Raw genomic sequence first — 18,790 nt, 5'->3', positions numbered from 1 at the left:
CTAAATCAGAAATACTTGTTTTAATATGTTTTATATTCGTTAAAATTAAGCGTATATTGCTGGAACGATATCTCTCTAACCGAAGATGATTTTTCCAATCTTTAAAAAAGAAAATCTCTATTTTTTTGTCTAGTATCACTGTATAAATTTTTATGAATTTATATGATGATTTGACTCCTGATTCGGGTTTGACACTATGACAGGTACGTGTTGGTGGGCAAAATTGCATATTTTAGAATTTTAAATAATTTTCATATTAAGATAATGTCAAAAATAGATTTTTTTTATTTCAATTTAATTTTAGAGTTATAATAAGTGCATGTGTTAATTTTTATTAATTTTAGAATTCGTTTGAGGCTTGGTTTGATCAAATTGCAAAAATAGGGTGCCCGCGAAGTCCCAATTCGAGCAAAATACTGGCAAAATCATGATTTTTGTTATATTTCTGGGTTTTTTCATAAAAGTTTATGCTTTTAGGATTTGTTTATGTTTATAATCATGCTAGGACACTTTATATTCTTGTTTTCAGGGGTATTTTTTTCAATTTTCTCCAAATTCTGAATTTCAAAGTTATTTATCTTTATTATTTATTTAATTTTACATTATATTTTATTATGTTTATCTCAGGGAATCATGGAAAAAGGCTTATATCTGGATAAATCTAGTAATTTTCATATATTACTGGATGAATCCAGAAAAGCCAACATATCTTCACTAACAAGTTTTCTAGTTTTACAGGGACATTCAAGGTTATATTTCTTTTATTTTTCATTGTTTAAATTCAATTAGTGATGTAAATTATAAATAAATTTAGAATAAGAATTTAAATTTATGCTTACATTAGGGTTTGCATGTGCATATAGTTTAATTTTATAATAATGTCAATGTGTGATGAATGATGATTCATGCATATTCAAACATGCCATGATCTACACGAATGGCACATGCACTAGCTTCTAGGGAGTTGGTAAATTAGATTGAGTTTGTATTTATGGTCATAGTCAGAATACGAACAAAATCCAGATTTAGCATATTCTTTTAAGCCACAATCAATCTACACTCTTAGGCTATCTTCAAAAGCCATTGCATATTTCAATTTTTTGTAAATGTTTTTCTCCTTTTAGAATCAAATAGGATATATTTAATAGGTATTTGTGGCCATAGTCAGGGATATGAGGTGAATTTATTTCATCTAAGTTCTATAAGGCACAAAAATTCTTTTATCAATGATTTCTCAGAATTTCTTCAAAAAATATCTTTGACAAATTGCATTTATGCATCATCTAGGTCTATATTGCATCATGAAAATATTTCACAGGGCCACACGCCCCTTCTTTTGATTTATTTCTCAACTTCATCTCAGAAAAATCGTTTTCATTTAAATTTGCCCTGATTTTTCTCAAAATCGACTTTCTCAAAAACCCTTGGTTTTCCAAATGATTTCCAAATGCATTTCAAAGCTCAAAAATTGATTTTCCAAGTTATATTCCCGATTCCAAAGTTCAAGTCCATAGAAAATAAACTTTCTCAGAATTATCCAAGTTTTCTTCAGAAATTGATTCCCATAAAGCATCAAAGATCTCTTCAGAAATTGGTTTTCCTTTTCTTCAGAAATGCTTTCCTAACCATGATTCATGATTTTCAAAGTGTCATCTTTTCCAAGAATTTTCCAAGTATTTCATATCTTTGAAGCATACATCATGTTTTCAAATCTGCATTTTCTTCAAGTCATAGCACATGTCTGATTCTTTGTGCATTTAGGAATAGAACATCGGTTTAGACAAGTTGAGCAAAGCAAAGCACCGGATTGATACTTGGTTTGATTACCACTGGTTATGGTGCCAGAAATGGTTGAACCTCGTACCGACAGGCAAGTCCCATTCTTCGAAATTATCCTACATTTTAAAATGGAGGTGGGTTATTTTCAAAATCTTTTTCAAGGGTCGGTTTGACTTGCAAAAATAAAATTTTGCAATGACAACAGGTTTGGCGACCGAGATGGGACCTATCATCATCTGATCAATCTTCTGCTTTGCTCTATTCAACTTGTCAAAATCATGTTCTACAAATGTCAGCTTTTATTTCATGATATCATGTGAACCTAGGAGTCTAGACTCAAACCCAGCTGACATGGATTTCATATAAACTTAGGCATGGTTTGGTAGAACCGATTGAGGAGGCATTATTCATTCTCACTTAGACTTAGGTCAAATACAATCCTCCTCAATCTAGGATCTGAGCCTCACAATTGGGCCACCTATTTGGGTCAAACCCCCCTGTCATGTACCAAGGGCCATAGTCCAAAGTATATCGGCAGGCGCTCAAGGATATTGGAAAACATGAGCCTAGAACCAAAGAAATTCTTTTATGTCACATACATCGGGCCTCGGCTCGAGTATATCGGCATAGCATGATTGGACATAGATGATTTGAGCCTTAGAGTTAGGATTAGGATCCTACAGCTATTTCAAAATTCGTGCGTCTAGAGTCAGCTTTTAGGGAATGTTGTATGTGCATACTTGTTTGTACAAGATGTCATTAAATGTACTTTGATTATTTCCCTTTATTCTCATATTTTCCATAATTTTTCTAAAAATACTGGATGATTTTCAAAAACCCTTATTTTCTTATATTCTCTTTATTTCTACAAAGATCTTCTCAAACTCTGGATGATTTTTCAATTCTTCTATTTTCTTCAAAACTCCAGGTGATTTTCATCCATCCTTTCCTCTGGATCTCGAATTTTCAGCCTTGTTTTTATCCTGTTTGCAATTTCTTCAAAAAATATGTATTTTTCCTCAAGTCTTGCCCTAATATCCTCTTTATATCTTTCAGCCTATCTTGATGGCATCCAGTCAGCTTGATTAAGTCTTTCTTAAGAGCCATATCTTTTATGAGGTGCGGCAAGGTCTCTCTGATCATCGAACTCTGAACATCGGATTTTTCATTCCCCGGTCGTACTATTATTGGCTCAAGAACTTCTTTCGTATGTTCTCGGACCATCTGAGTGACTGCAAATTGGAACTAGCATCATCAGTGGGAGAATAAATCATCAACGACAATTTGATTCAAGCATTAGCAGAGCGGCGGAATCCGCATCCCTATACCTTTGGTTTCCGTGGGGAGAGATGACCCTACTATTGGATGAATTTTCGGACATCATGGGTCTATCTGAGTCAGCGGGTCAGTCAGAGGATCCCGTAGAGCAGTAGTTTTTTATCAACATCAAGGGACTTGACCCCCAAGATGCTTTAGCCCGTATGATTGGACGCAGATCTTGGCCATTGATTGAGGCATATAGAAATCAGTACGTCAACTTGTTCGATCTCTATCAACAGCACGGGACATTTTCAGAAGTCAATTCTTTATCCTGAGCAGCTCGAAAGAGAGCACAACATGTAATGATCTTATGCAGCGTAGGACTAGCCTTCTTCTAAGACAAACAAAATTACATTGATATCAGAATAATATAACTTTTACAAAGATGGGGAAGTCGACAGACCAACCGTCTCTTAATTGCCATGGTCGCGCTTGCCTTCTTATACCGTGGATTGACCCATTTTGTGCTTAAAGACTCTATCTTAGTAGAAGGGTGTATCTACGCATTACAATCCTGGTTCCTTCGGCATGTGTCATCTCGAGCCAGCTCATTCAGATATAACAGCAAGAAGCCACTACCTACCCCTCGGTACAGATTTTTTATCAAGAACCTCCATGAAGAAGAAATCGTGTGGGATTACTTTGATCGTCATGAGTCATTCCCTCAGTACACTTATGCATATGCCAAGCGATTCAAGTTACTCATACTTTTCTTCTCAGTTTGTTATCAGTCAGAGCGATGTGTCAGACAGTTCTCGCAGAGACAAAAGCGCATTGAAGCTCGGTTATTGTCAGGCATTATGCCAGAATTCGATCTGAAGTCTGCTCAGTGGTCTAGAACATACCATTCTGCCAAGCATAGTTGGGATTCTTTTGTTACCCTCACTATCTTTCCTGGTCCTCGAGTGTCTTCTGATTATCATAAGTAGTGGCAAATTGTTTGTCAGCCCCTTTTCTGTCAAGTTTATTATTAATAAAATCATTCTTCTTTAGCAATTAATCTTTTTATCATGGTTTGACAACCTCGCCTATGTAACAAGGCACATTTTAGTTGTTTATCTCTTTTACAAAGAATAACAATGCAATTGTCGTGATTCCAGCGATGACCCAATCCCTAGTAATAGGATATCCTTCAAATTATCAACCTAACTCTCATCAAAATACTTTATCCTTATTTGTTTTATCCCAAAGCTATTCTTCCAATCTAACTACCCATTTTTCTGCAGAAAGTATTTACATCTCTACATGGTTCAGACAAGGTCCGGTAGAAAAACTGCACCTGTCTAGCATATCAGTTATTCGTCAGCTTCTGAACAAGAAATGGCATCTCCATGATCTGCTGGGAACCAAAGCCAACAGGCCAATGATGACATTGACCCTTAGATGTACTCGTTGTTTCAGAGAATAATGAACAAAATATTGTCTAAGCAAACAGAAGCTAGTTCAAGAAAGATTCATAGCAAGAAGAAGGTTAAGGCCCGAACAATAAAGAAACATCTGAAGATCTCAAAAAAGAAAGTACAACACGAGGATACCTCTGATAAAACCGAGTCACTGGGTGATACTGACGAAGAATATGAGACTCAACATGCTTTTCAGAAGTCGACTCAGGGGCAAAGGTTGGCCTATAAGTCAAAGGATCAGTCTGTTAATGACTCTGATCAGCCACAACTCAAAGACGTGGTTAAAATGGTCAAGGATCTGCAAGCTCATGACAAGAGCAAGAAGGTCTTCACGGGTGAAGACTTTTATGATGGTCTAGACGGGGATGACAGTCTCAATAATCTCCTCAAGAAGTTCATCAAGTTCGACGGTTCTGGCGACCCTAAAGCACATCATGTCATGTTCTTCGTGGAGTGTTCTAAGTTCAAAAGGGACAATCGAGCTTTATTCCTTTGCTTCCCTCACAGTCTAGAGGGTATCGCCGCCAAGTGGTATTCAGAATATATTAATCCCATCAAGTTGAAGGAATTTGATAAGGTGGTCAATCTTTTCATTGAGCGGTTTCTATTCAATACTGAAGCCTTACCCACCCTCAGTCATCTCTGCAACCTCATGCAGAAGGAAAACGAAAAGGCTAGGGACTTCATTCACAGATGGAGATCCACCTGCAACAAAATGAGAGATCCAATATTAGAAAAGCATGCATTGTCAGTGATCTTGAATAATTTCTCACAACCCCTAAGAGGCTTAATCTCTACCTCCCCATCAAGATCTTTTATTGAATTAACAGAACGGGCAGAATGGCTTGAAATGGGGATGGAGAATGGTGTATATGAGAGCCTCACACTCTCAAAGAGTTGTCAAGACACCAAGAAAAAGTCACATGTCGCCATGAATACGGCTAAAAGCGATAAGGAAAACAAAAAGAGTAATATCTTTAATCATAACGATGAGCCTCTCCAGCCAAGCTCTCACCAAAAATCAAAAACTCAAGAAAAGTCGAAGCACAACAACTGGAGTTTTAAACGTGACTTTACTCCCCTAGATCAGCCGCGTGAAGAAATCCTGGAGTATATGTTGGCCAAAGAGATGATTAAGCTCCCAAGAGTCGATGATCCTCCTATCATTAGAGGAAGATTTAATGATCAATTCTGCAAGTTTCATGGGCAATGGGGCATGATGTCGAGTACTACTTCGTTCTCACGAATATTATTCACGACTATATTGATAAAAAACTCTTTGTGGAAGGCAAAGTAGTGGATAAAGCGGCTAGCTCATCAGCACCCTAAGAGCGACAGGGCCAACACTCTCTCATTCTTTTATTTTGCTTTTGTCATTTTGTAGGGACGACGTGGTCCCATATCTTTCATCAATAAAATTATCAATCTTCATAATAACTTGGCACCATCTTCTTTATTTCTTCTTCTTTGCAAAATATCATTTTGTGAGGAGTTACCTCTTTGAGAGTGCCTCCTAAATCAACCAAGAAATCTGCCACTTTGTTATCCTCAGAGAGTGCTCTTCAAATGTCAAGTATATATCCTTTATCTTACTCCCCAGTTATACTGGGGCACTTTTTTGAAAATTTGTCTTTACTTCAAAATATCCTATATGCAGGAGGATCAAACAAAATCTTTTACCATCTATTTGCATTCATTTGCATCCATTTGCATTTGCATCAATTCATTACCCATTCAGGATAAGGGATAAATCCTGAGACCCCGGCAGTTGTTCAAGTCATCATAAGGGTGAAGATTGAAAATCTCTCATCATAAATCAGCAAGCCCCTTTTAAAACATCAGTCTTTTCCCAATTTGACCTTCGGGTCGAGTCTTTTATCAAAACCATTTTCGCCAATCTTGCCAAAATCAATCTTCGGGTTAAGCCTTTTTCTAAATCCAGTTTCACTGGTCAAACTTCCTAAATCCCGTTTTCACTGGTCAAACTTTCTGAATCCAGTTTTTACTGGTCAAACTTCCAAACTCCGGTTTTTACTGGTCGAACTTCATAAATTTAGTTTTCACTGGTCGAACTTCCTAAATCCAGTTTCACTGGTCGAACCCACTAAATCCAGTTTTCACTGGTCGAACTTCGTAAATTCGGTTTTTACTGGTCGAACTCTCTGAATCCAGTTTTTATTGGTCAAACTTCCAAAATCTAATTCTACTAGTCGAACCCTCTAAATCCAATTTTTACTGGTCGAACTTTCTGAATCCAGATTTTACTAGTCGAACTCTCTGAATCCAGTTTTCACTGGTCGAACTTTCTAAATCCAATTTTCACTGGTCGAACTCTCTTAATCTAGTTTTTAATTGTCGAACTCTCTAAATCCAATTTTTACTGGTCGAACTCTCTAAATCCAGTTTTCACTGGTCGAACTCTCTAAATCCAGTTCTTACTGGTCGAACTTCTGAAATCCAGTTTTTACTGGTCGAACCCACTAAATCCAGTTTCAGTGGTCGAACCCACTAAATCCAGTTTCACTGGTCGAACCCTCTAAATCTAGTTTTATTGGTCAAACTTCTTAAATCCAATTTTCACTGGTCAAACCCCTTAAATCCAATTTTCACTGGTCAAATCCCTTAAATCCAATTTTCACTGGTCACACCCCTTAAATCCAGTTTTTACTGATCGAACCCACTAAATCCAATTTCACTGGTCGAACCCTCTAAATCCAGTTTTACTGGTCGAACTCTCTAAATCCGGTTTTCACTGGTCAAACTTTCTAAATCCAGTTTTTACTGGTCAAACATTCTTAATCCAGTTTTTACTGGTCGAACTCTCTGAATCCAGTTTTTACTGGTTGAACTTCCAAAATCTAATTTTATTGGTCGAACTCCCTAAATCCAGTTTTTACTGGTCGAACTTCCCAAATTCGACTCTACTGGTCAAACTCTCCAAATCTGTTTTTACTAGTCGAACTTTGAAATTCAGTCTTTGTAGTGATCAAACTTTCAAAATTTAGCTTTCAAGCCAATCTTCAAATTTAATAATTGGACTAGAAGATCCGAGTTCCGACTCAAATTTTCTTTCAAATCCAATTCATTCAAATTTAAGAATTGGTCTAGAAAATCTGAGTTCCGACTCGAATTTTCTTCCAAATCCAATTCATCTAATTTTCCTTCTTTTAAATTCCAGAATTGGTCTAGAAAAATTGAGTTCCGACTTGAACTTTCTTTCAAATTCAATTCGTCTAGTTTTCCTTTAAAAAATTGAGTCTCTACTTGAACCCTCCTTCAAATTCAAGAATTGGTCTATAAGATCCAAGTTTCGACTGGAATCTTCTTTCAAATCCAATTTATCTGATTCTCTTTCCTTCAAAATTAAGAATTAGTCTAGAAAGTCTGAGTTCCGACTTGAACTTTCTTCCAAATCCAATTCATCTAGTTTTCCTTTCAAAAATCAAAATTCTACTCGAACCTTTTGTTAAATTCAAGAATTGGTCTAGAAGATTCGAGTTTCGACTAGAATCTTCTTTCAAATCCAATTTGTATTGTTTTTTTTTTAAGACTCGAGTTTTGACTCAGGATTTTCCTTCCAAACTCAGCTTTATGTTGGTCCCTTTACAAAATCTGGCTTTGTGTTGGTCCTTTCACCAAATCCAGTGTTTGTGCTGGTACTTTTTCAAAACCCAGTGCTCGTGCTGGTACTTTTTTTCAAAACCCAGTGTTCGTGCTTGTACTTTTCCAAATGCAGTGTTTATGCTGGTACTTTTTCAAAACCCAATGATCGTGTTGGTACTTTGTTTTCAAAACTCAGTGCTCATGCTGGTACTTTGTTTTCAAAACCCAGTGCTCATGCTGGTACTTTGTTTTCAAAATCCAGTGTTCGTGCTGGTACTTTTTCAAAACCCAGTGCTTGTGCTGGTACTTTCTTCTCAAAACCCAATGTTCATGCTGGTACTTTTCCAAAATCAAGTGTTCGTGCTGGTACTTTTTTAAAACCCGGTGCTCGTGCTGGTATTTTGTTTTCAAAACCCAGTATTCGTGCTGGTACTTTTTCAAAACCTAGTGTTCATGCTGGTGCTTCTTCAAAATTCGGTTTTCATACTGGTCGCAATCCAAACATTAATCTTCCATTAGGGTTCAGGAGTAATGTCATCCTTCAGATCTGCGAGCCAAACGATTTTTATCGAACCCTCGGGCCACTCCAGTCAATCATTTTCAGGCTTCTAGATCATCAATTTATATCAAGCAAACCTTTGAGTTATCAATCCTATCAAAGTCAGTTGCATTTTTTCGACCTTCAGGTTGCACCCATCAATCATGGTCTTTCAAGATTTGACCTTTGTGTCGAACTCGTTTGCCAATTAGCTCAAAATCAATTATCAATCTTTTCTCTTGCGAGGGACCCTTTTTCCAGGGAGAGTTTGAGGGAGCTCGCTCCTTTCGCATGTCTTTATTGTTTGTTCATTGAACCCCTTTTAGGGAGAGTTTGAAGGGACTCGTGCTTCATGAACAGTTTGCAAAACAATCTTTATTATCGCACAAGGAACCCTTTTTCTAGGGAGAGTTTCGATGAAAGCTCGTTCTCCTTGTGACCCCCAATGTCGTTTGTTAGGCCATTCTATCATCGAGGACCCTTTTTCTAGGGAGAGTGTGATGAACTCGCTCCTCTATGATATCCTTCTCGACCTTTGTCAGTGGTCACCTTTCCATAAGAGAAACCTAGATATAGGGAGTTTTGACAAAAACTTTATTTCTCTTCGAAGGTTTGTTTTGCAAACACCTCATCTTCAGGAAAGAGAGGAGTATCTTTTATTACCCGTTCAGGTAAGAGTCAAGACTGAGTCTCTCCTTTGGGAAAAAGAAAGGAGAATCTAGCCATGGATATATCATTTAGACCTCAAACAATTTCTTTCACCAAGGATTCCAAGAATATTTTGCCAATTTGTTATCAAAATAGTTGTTGATCTCTAAATATTTATTGCATAAAACTTTACCTCATATTATCTTCAGTATTCTCTCCAAAAGGATAAAGCTTTTGTGAAGAAAGAAAAAAATTCAAGTTTTTTGTTGATCAACCGAAAGGATAAAGAAAATTGCTCAATATAACCGGCAAAGGAAAAGTTCAATGATGTTGAAAAAGCCATAAGTGAATTGATATTGATCATAGTTATGGCACATTTTTAAAGATCATTCTTTTGGTAATAAGGCAGTGAAAATATCCTGGGCGATATAAAAAAAATTCACACAATCTAAATATCTCTTTAATCAATCAAGCTACAATCAACTATCTGCAAAAGGGATCTCTCAATCATCGTCAAGTTGAAGACTGATGGATGGGTTCAACCCCGAGGCCAAAGGAGACTCAGATCATCTCCAAGTTGAAGGAGTATATGATGTGTCCTTCCAGAGAAAGTTTAAATCATTGCCAAGTTGAAGGCTGATGTGATGAACCTCTCGCCAATCCCTAAAAGATATTTAATCACTATTATCGTAAAGTGATTGTCAACCAAAGAGATCATTTGATTAATTCACTTCTCAAGAATAAAGAAGATGTGAAACATCTCCAAGATGAAGGAGCTTGTGACGTGTCCTTCCAGAGAGAATCAGAACATCACCGAGTTGAAGGTTGATGCAATGAAATTCTCGCCCAATCCCAAGAAAGCTTACTTTTCATGTCTCAAAAGAGTTTAAAAGATTACCAAGAGATTTCAATTAAAGAGACAACATCCTTAATATAATTCCTGGGACTAAAGAATACTCGAATCATCTCCAAGTTGAAGGAGTTTGTGATGTATCCTTCTAGGGAAAACTAGAACATCTTCGAGTTGGAGACTGATGTGATGAAACTCTCGCCAAATCTCAAGAAAACTCATTCTCTATGTCTCAAAAGAGTGCAAAAAGATCATCATGGGTAAAACCCAGATATCAAACTGCCGAAATCACCAAGAATCTTCTTTATTCATGTGAAATTCTTTTATAAATATTTTTTTCATCAATTGCTTTTATGAAACTAAGAACAAATTTCTTTCTTTTCATATCAAGAAAATTGATAGCTTCCTTGAAGAAACTCAACAGGAATAATTTGATTTTGATTTTGGATTCTACGGAGTTAGCCCAGTTGGAGGTAATACTCTAGGTAGAAGAGGAAATATATTACAAACAAATGTACTTATTTTCAATCATTCTTGAATCAACTACAATTTTTATCTTATTGGCAATCTTTTCAAGTTATCCCAACATGAAGAGAGAGCTTGATGTCTATTTTGATATATCCTGACATTGTTTTTATCCCTTTTTAGGACTTGATAAGGGGAGTTTTCAAGATCCTTTCCTTCTTGTTTTGATCTGAGCGCTTAGGCTCTCAGATTCACACACTTTCTTGTGTACCCCACTGTCCAACCATAGACAGTTTCTGTTCAGGTTAAGGGTTAAGCCAGAATTGTTTCTGCAAAAGGTCATCTATTTTGAAAGTCATTCAGTCTCAGCAATAAGACACCCAATATCAATTCCTTTTCAAGCTTTAGGGAACCCCATTTTCTTCCTTTTGCAAACCCCTCTCGGATTTATTGTGCAAAATCTGAAGGTCCCATCATGGTTTTTTCTTTTGAGGATTCTGTTTTCCCCTTCAAGTTAAGGGACAAACCTGAACCTCGTTCTTCCATGAGGTATTGTCCCCTTCAGGTTAAGCCTGAACCTCATTCTTCCATGAGGTATCGTCCCCTTCAGGTTAAGGGTCAAACATAAACTTTGTTCTTCCACGAGGTATCATCTCCTTTCAGGTTAAGGGTTAAATCCTAAACCTTGTTCTTTCATGAGGCATTTTGCATCCCATCCAGGTTAAGGGCTAAGTCTGCGCCTCATCTCGACGAGGTGAATTTTTTTCTTCATTCTCCATTTCAGATCTACCATAATCACCAGAGTCAATCCTTTCGTACCCAGTCAGATTCTTCTAATTGAGGCATTTTTTAGCCTGAATTTGGTGTGTTTTTCTTTGCCACTAAGCTCAGCCCTAAACTGACTTAGTAACAAAGAGAGGCATTTGTAAACACCCCAAATTTTTACTCTCATTCACTAACACCTACCTCTCGCCACTGGGACCTGCTCTCTAAACCCTTCAGGGAACCAGTTGAACAAGATATGAGCCTGAGCTATTTAAAGCCCAAATTTTGCTTCAAAGTTGAATGTTTTGGATTTCAATCTCCTTTTAGCTCAATTTCAATCATCAATCCTTGCTTCTGCCAAGGGTCTGGGACTTTAAATTCTTTAGCCAAGGTTTGTCTTTCGCATTTCATTTTATATCATCTCGCATCATTGTATGTTATTGCATGACATTTCATTGCAATGCATGGCATCACAACTCATTTTTTAGAACCAGCACTCCTGTTTTTCAAAATCTCCAATTCAGATTCAATTTTAAAACTTTTCTTTCAAGATCAATTTCATAAACCTGGGTTTTGTATCAATATATTTTTTTTGTTAACCCCCGGGATCTTATTTTCTTCAAAAAAACAATCCATATTTATTTTAAAACCAAATTTTAACTGATTTCAAATAAGACCCAGCTAGGTGGTGTTACTTCTGGATTCTTTCATTTATCAAATCTCTCAAAAATCTCAGATTTCTAGTTCGATCAGGACTCTGCCTTTTCATCTTTTTAAACCTTTTTAAAACTCTATTTGATTTTAAACTAGATATAGTCATATCCCTTGCCCATTCTTTTCATTTTGGCCAAAATCCTAGAGTCTCAGTCGAATTAGGACTCTTTTTCAGAGTCCCAGTCGGATCAGGACTCTACATTTTACTGCTATTTCTATCTCTTTTTGAGAAAACTTTTTTAAAATCTTTTGTTTTGGCCCAAAATTTCAGGGTTTTAGTCGGATTAGGACTCCTCTTTAGAGTTCCGGTCGGATTAGGATTCTACCTTTTGTTGCTATTTTAACTTGTTTTTAACCAAATCTTTCAAAAGAAGTCAAAAACTCAGAGTTTTAGTTGAACCAGGACTCTATTCAAAGAGTTTCAGTTGGATCAGGACTCTAACCTTGACTTCAATTTTGAGAGAATTTTTCAAAAATCTCTTCAGAAACCAAAATTGTTACACTTTTATCACAAAGTTTTAAAATTCTGAGACTTTATCTTAGAGTCCTAATCGAACTAGGACTCTACCCTGAGTTCATTTTCTTATTTTATTTTCACTTGTTTTTAAAAGTTCTTTTTAAAATCTCATCATTTGCTTTCTAGAAAATCAAAAATTCCTAGAGTTCTAGTCGAATTAAGACTCTTCTTCAGAGTCCTAGTTAGATCAGGATTTTGAACCTGACTTCAAATTCCATCTTATTTTTACCTATTTTCTAAAATCTTATCATTTTTTTTCTCAAAAAATCCAAAATTTTAAGAGTCCTAGTCAAATTAGGACTCTGTCTCGTGTAAACCCTAGATCAACTTGTGTTGATTATAACTCCCTAACCAAAGATCCAATCGATGATCCATAAATAGGAAAATTTATATCTATGTGTCTTATATTAATTGATAAAATTTCATAATTTTTTAATGTGTTTTGCTATTTTTCTTTATACGCTAAATTAGAAATACCTGTTTTAATATGTTTTATATTTATTAAAATTAAGCATATATTTCCAGAATGATATCTACCTAACCGAAGATGATTTTTCCAATCTGTAAAAAAAAATCTCTATTTTTATGTCTAGTATCTCTATATAATTTTTTATGAATTTCTATGGTGATTTGACTTCTGATTCAGATCTGACACTATGACAGGTACGTGTCGATGGGCAAAATTATATATTTTAGGGTTTTATGCAATTTCATATTAAGATAATGTCAAAATTAGATTTTTTTTATTTCAGTTTAATTTTAAAGTTATAAAAAGTGCATGTGCTAATTTTTATTAATTTTGGAATAGGTTTGAAGCTTGGTTTGATCAAATTGCAAAAATAGGGTGCTCGCGGAGACCCGATTTGAGCAAAATATTGGCAAAATCACGATTTTTGTGATATTTTTAATTTTTTTATAAAATTTTATATTTTTAGGATTTGTTTATGTTTATAATCATGCTAGGACACTTCATATTCAATTTGGTTTCAATTTGAAGCTTTTTAAGCCCTAAATCCAAAATTTTACCAAATTACTTTCTGAAAACCCTAATTTCAAGGCCATAGTCTTGTTTTCAGGGGTATTTTAATAAATTTTCCCAAATTCTGAATTTCATGGTTATTTATATTTATTATTTCTTTAATGTTATATCATATTTTATTATGTTTATCTCAAGGAATCATGGAAAAAGGCTTATATCTGGATAAATCTAGTAATTTCCAGATATTAGTGGATGAATCCAAAAAAGCCAACATATCTTCACTAACAAGTTTTCTAGTTTTTTAGGGACATTCAAGGCTATATTTCTTTTGTTTTTCATTGTTTAAATTCAATTAGTGATGTAAATTATAAATAAATTTGGAATAAGAATTTAAATTTCTGCTTAGATTAGGGTTTGCATGTGCATATAGTTTAATTTTATAATAATTTCAATGTGTGATGAATGATAATTCATGCATATTCAAACACACCATGGTCTACACGAATGGCACATGCACTAGCTTCTAGAAAGTTGGTAAACTCGATTGAGTTTGTATTTATGGCTATAGTCAGAATACGAACAAAATCCAGATTTAGCGTCTTCTTTTAAGCCACAATCAGTCTATACTCTTAGGCTATCTTCAAAAATCATTGCATAATTCAATCTTTTATAAATGTTTTTCTCCTTTTAAAATCAAATGGGATATATTTAATACGTATGTGTGGCCATAGTCAGGGATATGAGGCGAATTTATTTCATCTAAGTTTTATAAGGCACAAAAATTCTTTTATCAATGACTTCTCAGAATTTCTTCAGAAAATATCATGCATAATCTAGGTCTAGATTGCATCATGAAAATATTTCACAGGGCCACACGCCCCTTCTTTTGATTTTTTTCTCAACTTCATCTCAGAAAAATCGATTTCCCTTAAATTTGCCTCGATTTTCCTCAAAATCGATTTTCTCAAAAACCCTTGGTTTTCCAAAGGATTTTCAAATGCATTTCAAAGCTCAAAAATCGATTTTCCAAGTTATATTCTCGATTTCAAAGTTCAAGTCCATAGAAAACAAACTTTTCTCAGAATTATTCAAGTTTTCTTCAGAAATCGATTTTCATAAAGCATCAAAGATCTCTTCAGAAATCGGTTTTCCTTTTCTTCAGAAATGCTTTCCTAACCATAATTCACGATTTTCAAAGTGTCATCTTTTCTAAGAATTTTCCAAGTATTTCAAATCTCTGAAGCATACATTATGTTTTCAAATCTGCATTTTCTTTAAGTCATAGCACATGCTTGATTCTTTGTGCATTTAAGAATAGAACATCGGTTTAGACAAGTTGAGCAAAGCAAAGCATCGGATTGATCCTTGGTTTGATTACCCCTGGTTATGGTACCAGGAACGGTTAAACCTCATACCGATAGGCAGGTCTCATTCTTCGAAATTATCCTGCATTTTAAAATGGAGGTGAGTTATTTTCAAAATCTTTTTCAATGGTCAGTTTGACTTGCAAAAGTAAAATTTTGCAATGATAACAGATGACTAGATCGATGACCACTTTAAAGAGAGTGGTGGTACATATGACTGGTTGACTGCTATTGGTTTTTGAAAGGCAATGGCATCTCCCTTGGTCCCCAATCTTCGATCGTAGGGAGCCTGGACTACCTGGTGTCCTAGGTGGTATATTGTGAACACCCCAAAATTTTCAAAATTTTAAAATTTCCCTTTTTGCCCCTAGCACCCACCTTCTAAGCAATTGGGTCAACTTCTGATTATTTCTCGGATTGACTGCCTTATTGAAAATTCAAAATCCAATTTTATTTTCTATATTTAACCCAATCTCAGATCTAGATCAAATATCAAAATCTGATTCTATGCCCGCTTCTCCAGTTTTCAATTCAAAATCTCAAAATCCAAAATTAATTTTCTATGGGGACTCAGGCATTTTGTCGAAATCCAATCTCCATTTGGATCCACTCTTATCATTTCTTTTCCTCATTTTGAAATCCAAACTCGATATTTACTCAAAAATCTCGGATCCAGATCCATTTTGAAAATTCATTTTATTTCAAAAGCTCTCTTTTGAAAAATCCTAAAATTTTAAAACAAAACATTTTTACAAAACTTCTTAAAAAATTCATCTGGATCCCTTCCCTCGTATTTTTAGGTCTTTCTTTCAAAAATATAAAAGAATTTTTTTTTTAAAGTAGCTTTATCCCCTTTTTGAAAATCCTTGCAATTAAAACCCTCTTTTCAAAAGTTTTTGAAACATGTAGGGACCATTTTTGAAAACAAAAGTAACAGTCTCCTCCTATATAACAACCTGCGTAGGAGGAGGTTGAGAGACCACCAAGCATCGATCAGCATCACCTCTCATCTATCGAGCCTTGCTCTCCCCTCTCTTTTTTCCTTTTTCCTCCCATTTCACCTCTTCCCTCTTCCTGATTCTTCCCTTTCCCCCTCTCTTTTTCTTTTGTTTTCTTTTTTACTCAGTGAGGAAGTTCGGATCTGCAGTGAGTGGCCATGGTAAGAACCCTCCTCTCTCCCTCTTTATTTTGGAATTTATCTCTTTCTTCTTCTTTTCTTTTTGATTTTTCATAGCATCGATTTTTATTTCTTATCTATTGAAGCATAATATGCAACACCGATCTGCCTATAAGCAACATCGATTTGCATTTTTGCAACAAGAGGTCGATCTTTTCTTTATTACATTTCTTTCATTGTTAGTTTATGTATCTTGATTCTCTGCATACAATAGCATTCACCATTATCCTCATACTATGAATGTTATACTTCATCCTCTGCATCGTAGATCTATCTGCATTTAGTTGTAACTCATTTTCAGCATCTGAAGCATCTTTCAATCATTCAGCATTCATGGTATTGTTCCCTGTTTATTTTATTGCATTGTTTTGAGTTGATTCAGCATCGCGCCTATCAGATTCACTCAGTATCTGATTAGACACCGGTTCTTCACTCTGCATCATAGATTCATGCATTCATCTTCATCTCATTTTATAATTTCATATATATCTGTGTTTTCAAAATTCTGTATCACCTAAGCATTTTTTAATTCATCTGTTCATTTACTGTGTTCCTATTTCCCTTCTGCATCTGAGGCATAATAACATTCTCTATTTTTCTTAGGCATCTTGCGTCTTGCATCTATTAGATCATTTGCATCCTTAGGCATCCTACATCTATTAGATCATCTACACAACATTTGCTCAGTATCTAGTTGTTCTACATCTCATCAGCCATTGCATTGATTCCTCTTCAACAGTCCCTCATTCATATTGTGTGCATATTATGGGTTCAAGCATTGCATCTGATTGCAATCCCTGTTCATTCCCTTTTCACTGTGTCGTTGTCTTTTGATTCATAGGATTTCCCCACTTCCATTTAGCATCACATTTTTACAAATCCAATCCATCAGAGCATTTTTGCATTCACTTGTATTCTCTGCATTTTGTTCCACCCACAGCACAGCATTACCTTCACTTCCATTTTCACATCCTCTTGCATTTGCTGCTACTCGTTATTTAGCATTTTTACCGTTTACCACTTTATATCTCTCACTTGCATTTTGTTTCTTACATTTTATCGGCTATAATTTTGTGTATTTGTATTTAGTGTTAGGATTGTTTCATGCTATGGTTTCATTTTCACTTGTATTTCATTTTCACATTGACCTCCATCGTGTCTAGTTGCTCATTGCATCTCATCCCTTCAATAGCATTTCATGCATCATATGCGTTTTGGTTTTGAATTGTATCTTCGACACTCCATCCTGGCATTGCTGCTGCAACATCTATCTTAGATGATCGTGACACTAGTTAACAGTCATCAAGAGACTATTACCCTAAAGGCAATGGAAGGCCAATGTGACCCGCAACAGGGTCAAATCCGATTCAGCGTCAGATTTGATCGATTTCACATATACACATTACATCCTTTGCATTGTCTGATAAGCCACATTGACCATTCTTTTATTCTGTATATAATGGAAATTGCCTTAATGAAATAAGTTACAGGGTGATTAGCAATCTAGGGTCAATCTCTTGTTTCAGCACAATAATCACATAGATATTTCTGTAATGTGTTTAGATTGCTTGTTCTGCGAATTGAATGCAATTTGTATTCTCTATAATTTTGATTTCATTATTCGTATTGCAGGTTTTCACCATATTGCATCAGGTTGTATTTTCTGCAAAGTGCTTTGTTGCAGAGTTATATTCATAATGTTACAGTTCACTATAGCATATTTTTATCATGTCGTATCTATGTGATTTGCATTTGCTAACATTCTGGGTGTAAGTGACATTTATATTCTGAGTGATCCTGAATTTAGTGTTTTGAGTTCTGTTTGCACTTACTAGCATTTGCTAGCCTTATGTCTGATTCGCATCTACTAGCATTCATAAAACCTTATTTGCATTTGCCAGCATTCGGTCCAAAGATTAATATGCAGCAATGAATAGTAGTGAATAACGGTTAATAGCAGCAAATAGCAGTGAAAATCGGTGATTAATTCCAGTGTATCTAATAATCTAGCATTCCACATTCTATTAATGTGCAACAGCGAAAATTAGCAATTGTCATACATTGACTGTAGCTACATCCTAAATTTCTATCAAAGTGTTGTATGTGATTTTCCTTGCCTCCTGGTGTAGAACAGTCTCTGTTTCAGTGCATTTCATTTCCTTTCTTAGATTCTGCTATTTTTCATTTGCATATGCATACTTTTGGTGTGTCTTAATATCATATTCCATAGTCAGTTATATTTGCCTGCATTTCATAGCACTCTTGTGAGCCAACTCATTTACAACTACATCTTTCTTATGGTTTTGCAATATCGTTTTCCTTACTATCTTGCATTCTCCTTACTTTTTTTTTTAAGACAACCAACTTGCAATATCATCTTTTTATTTGCATTATACTCATTGATATCTTACATAGTGGATATTTACATTTTAGTTCACCTTGCATTTTTGTTTTACCTCTTCTCGGTTGTATATTTTGTTCATAGTCTTTGCATCATGCGCATTTGCATTCATATTTTAGCGCCATATTCTGTATCCTTGCATTGGTGGCTACCATCATTAAACATATTTCCAAATTAGTATATGCATTTTAAACTAGTCATGGTACCGATTGCTTTCTGAAATCGATTTGCTATTGTCGGAAGTAATTCATCAATTTGCTACTACTG

This window comes from Nuphar pumila, chromosome 12, assembly GCF_984573655.1.
Source record: "Nuphar pumila chromosome 12, dmNupPumi1.hap1.1, whole genome shotgun sequence".
Lineage (NCBI taxonomy): Eukaryota > Viridiplantae > Streptophyta > Magnoliopsida > Nymphaeales > Nymphaeaceae > Nuphar > Nuphar pumila.
This window is presented reverse-complemented; position numbering follows the sequence as displayed.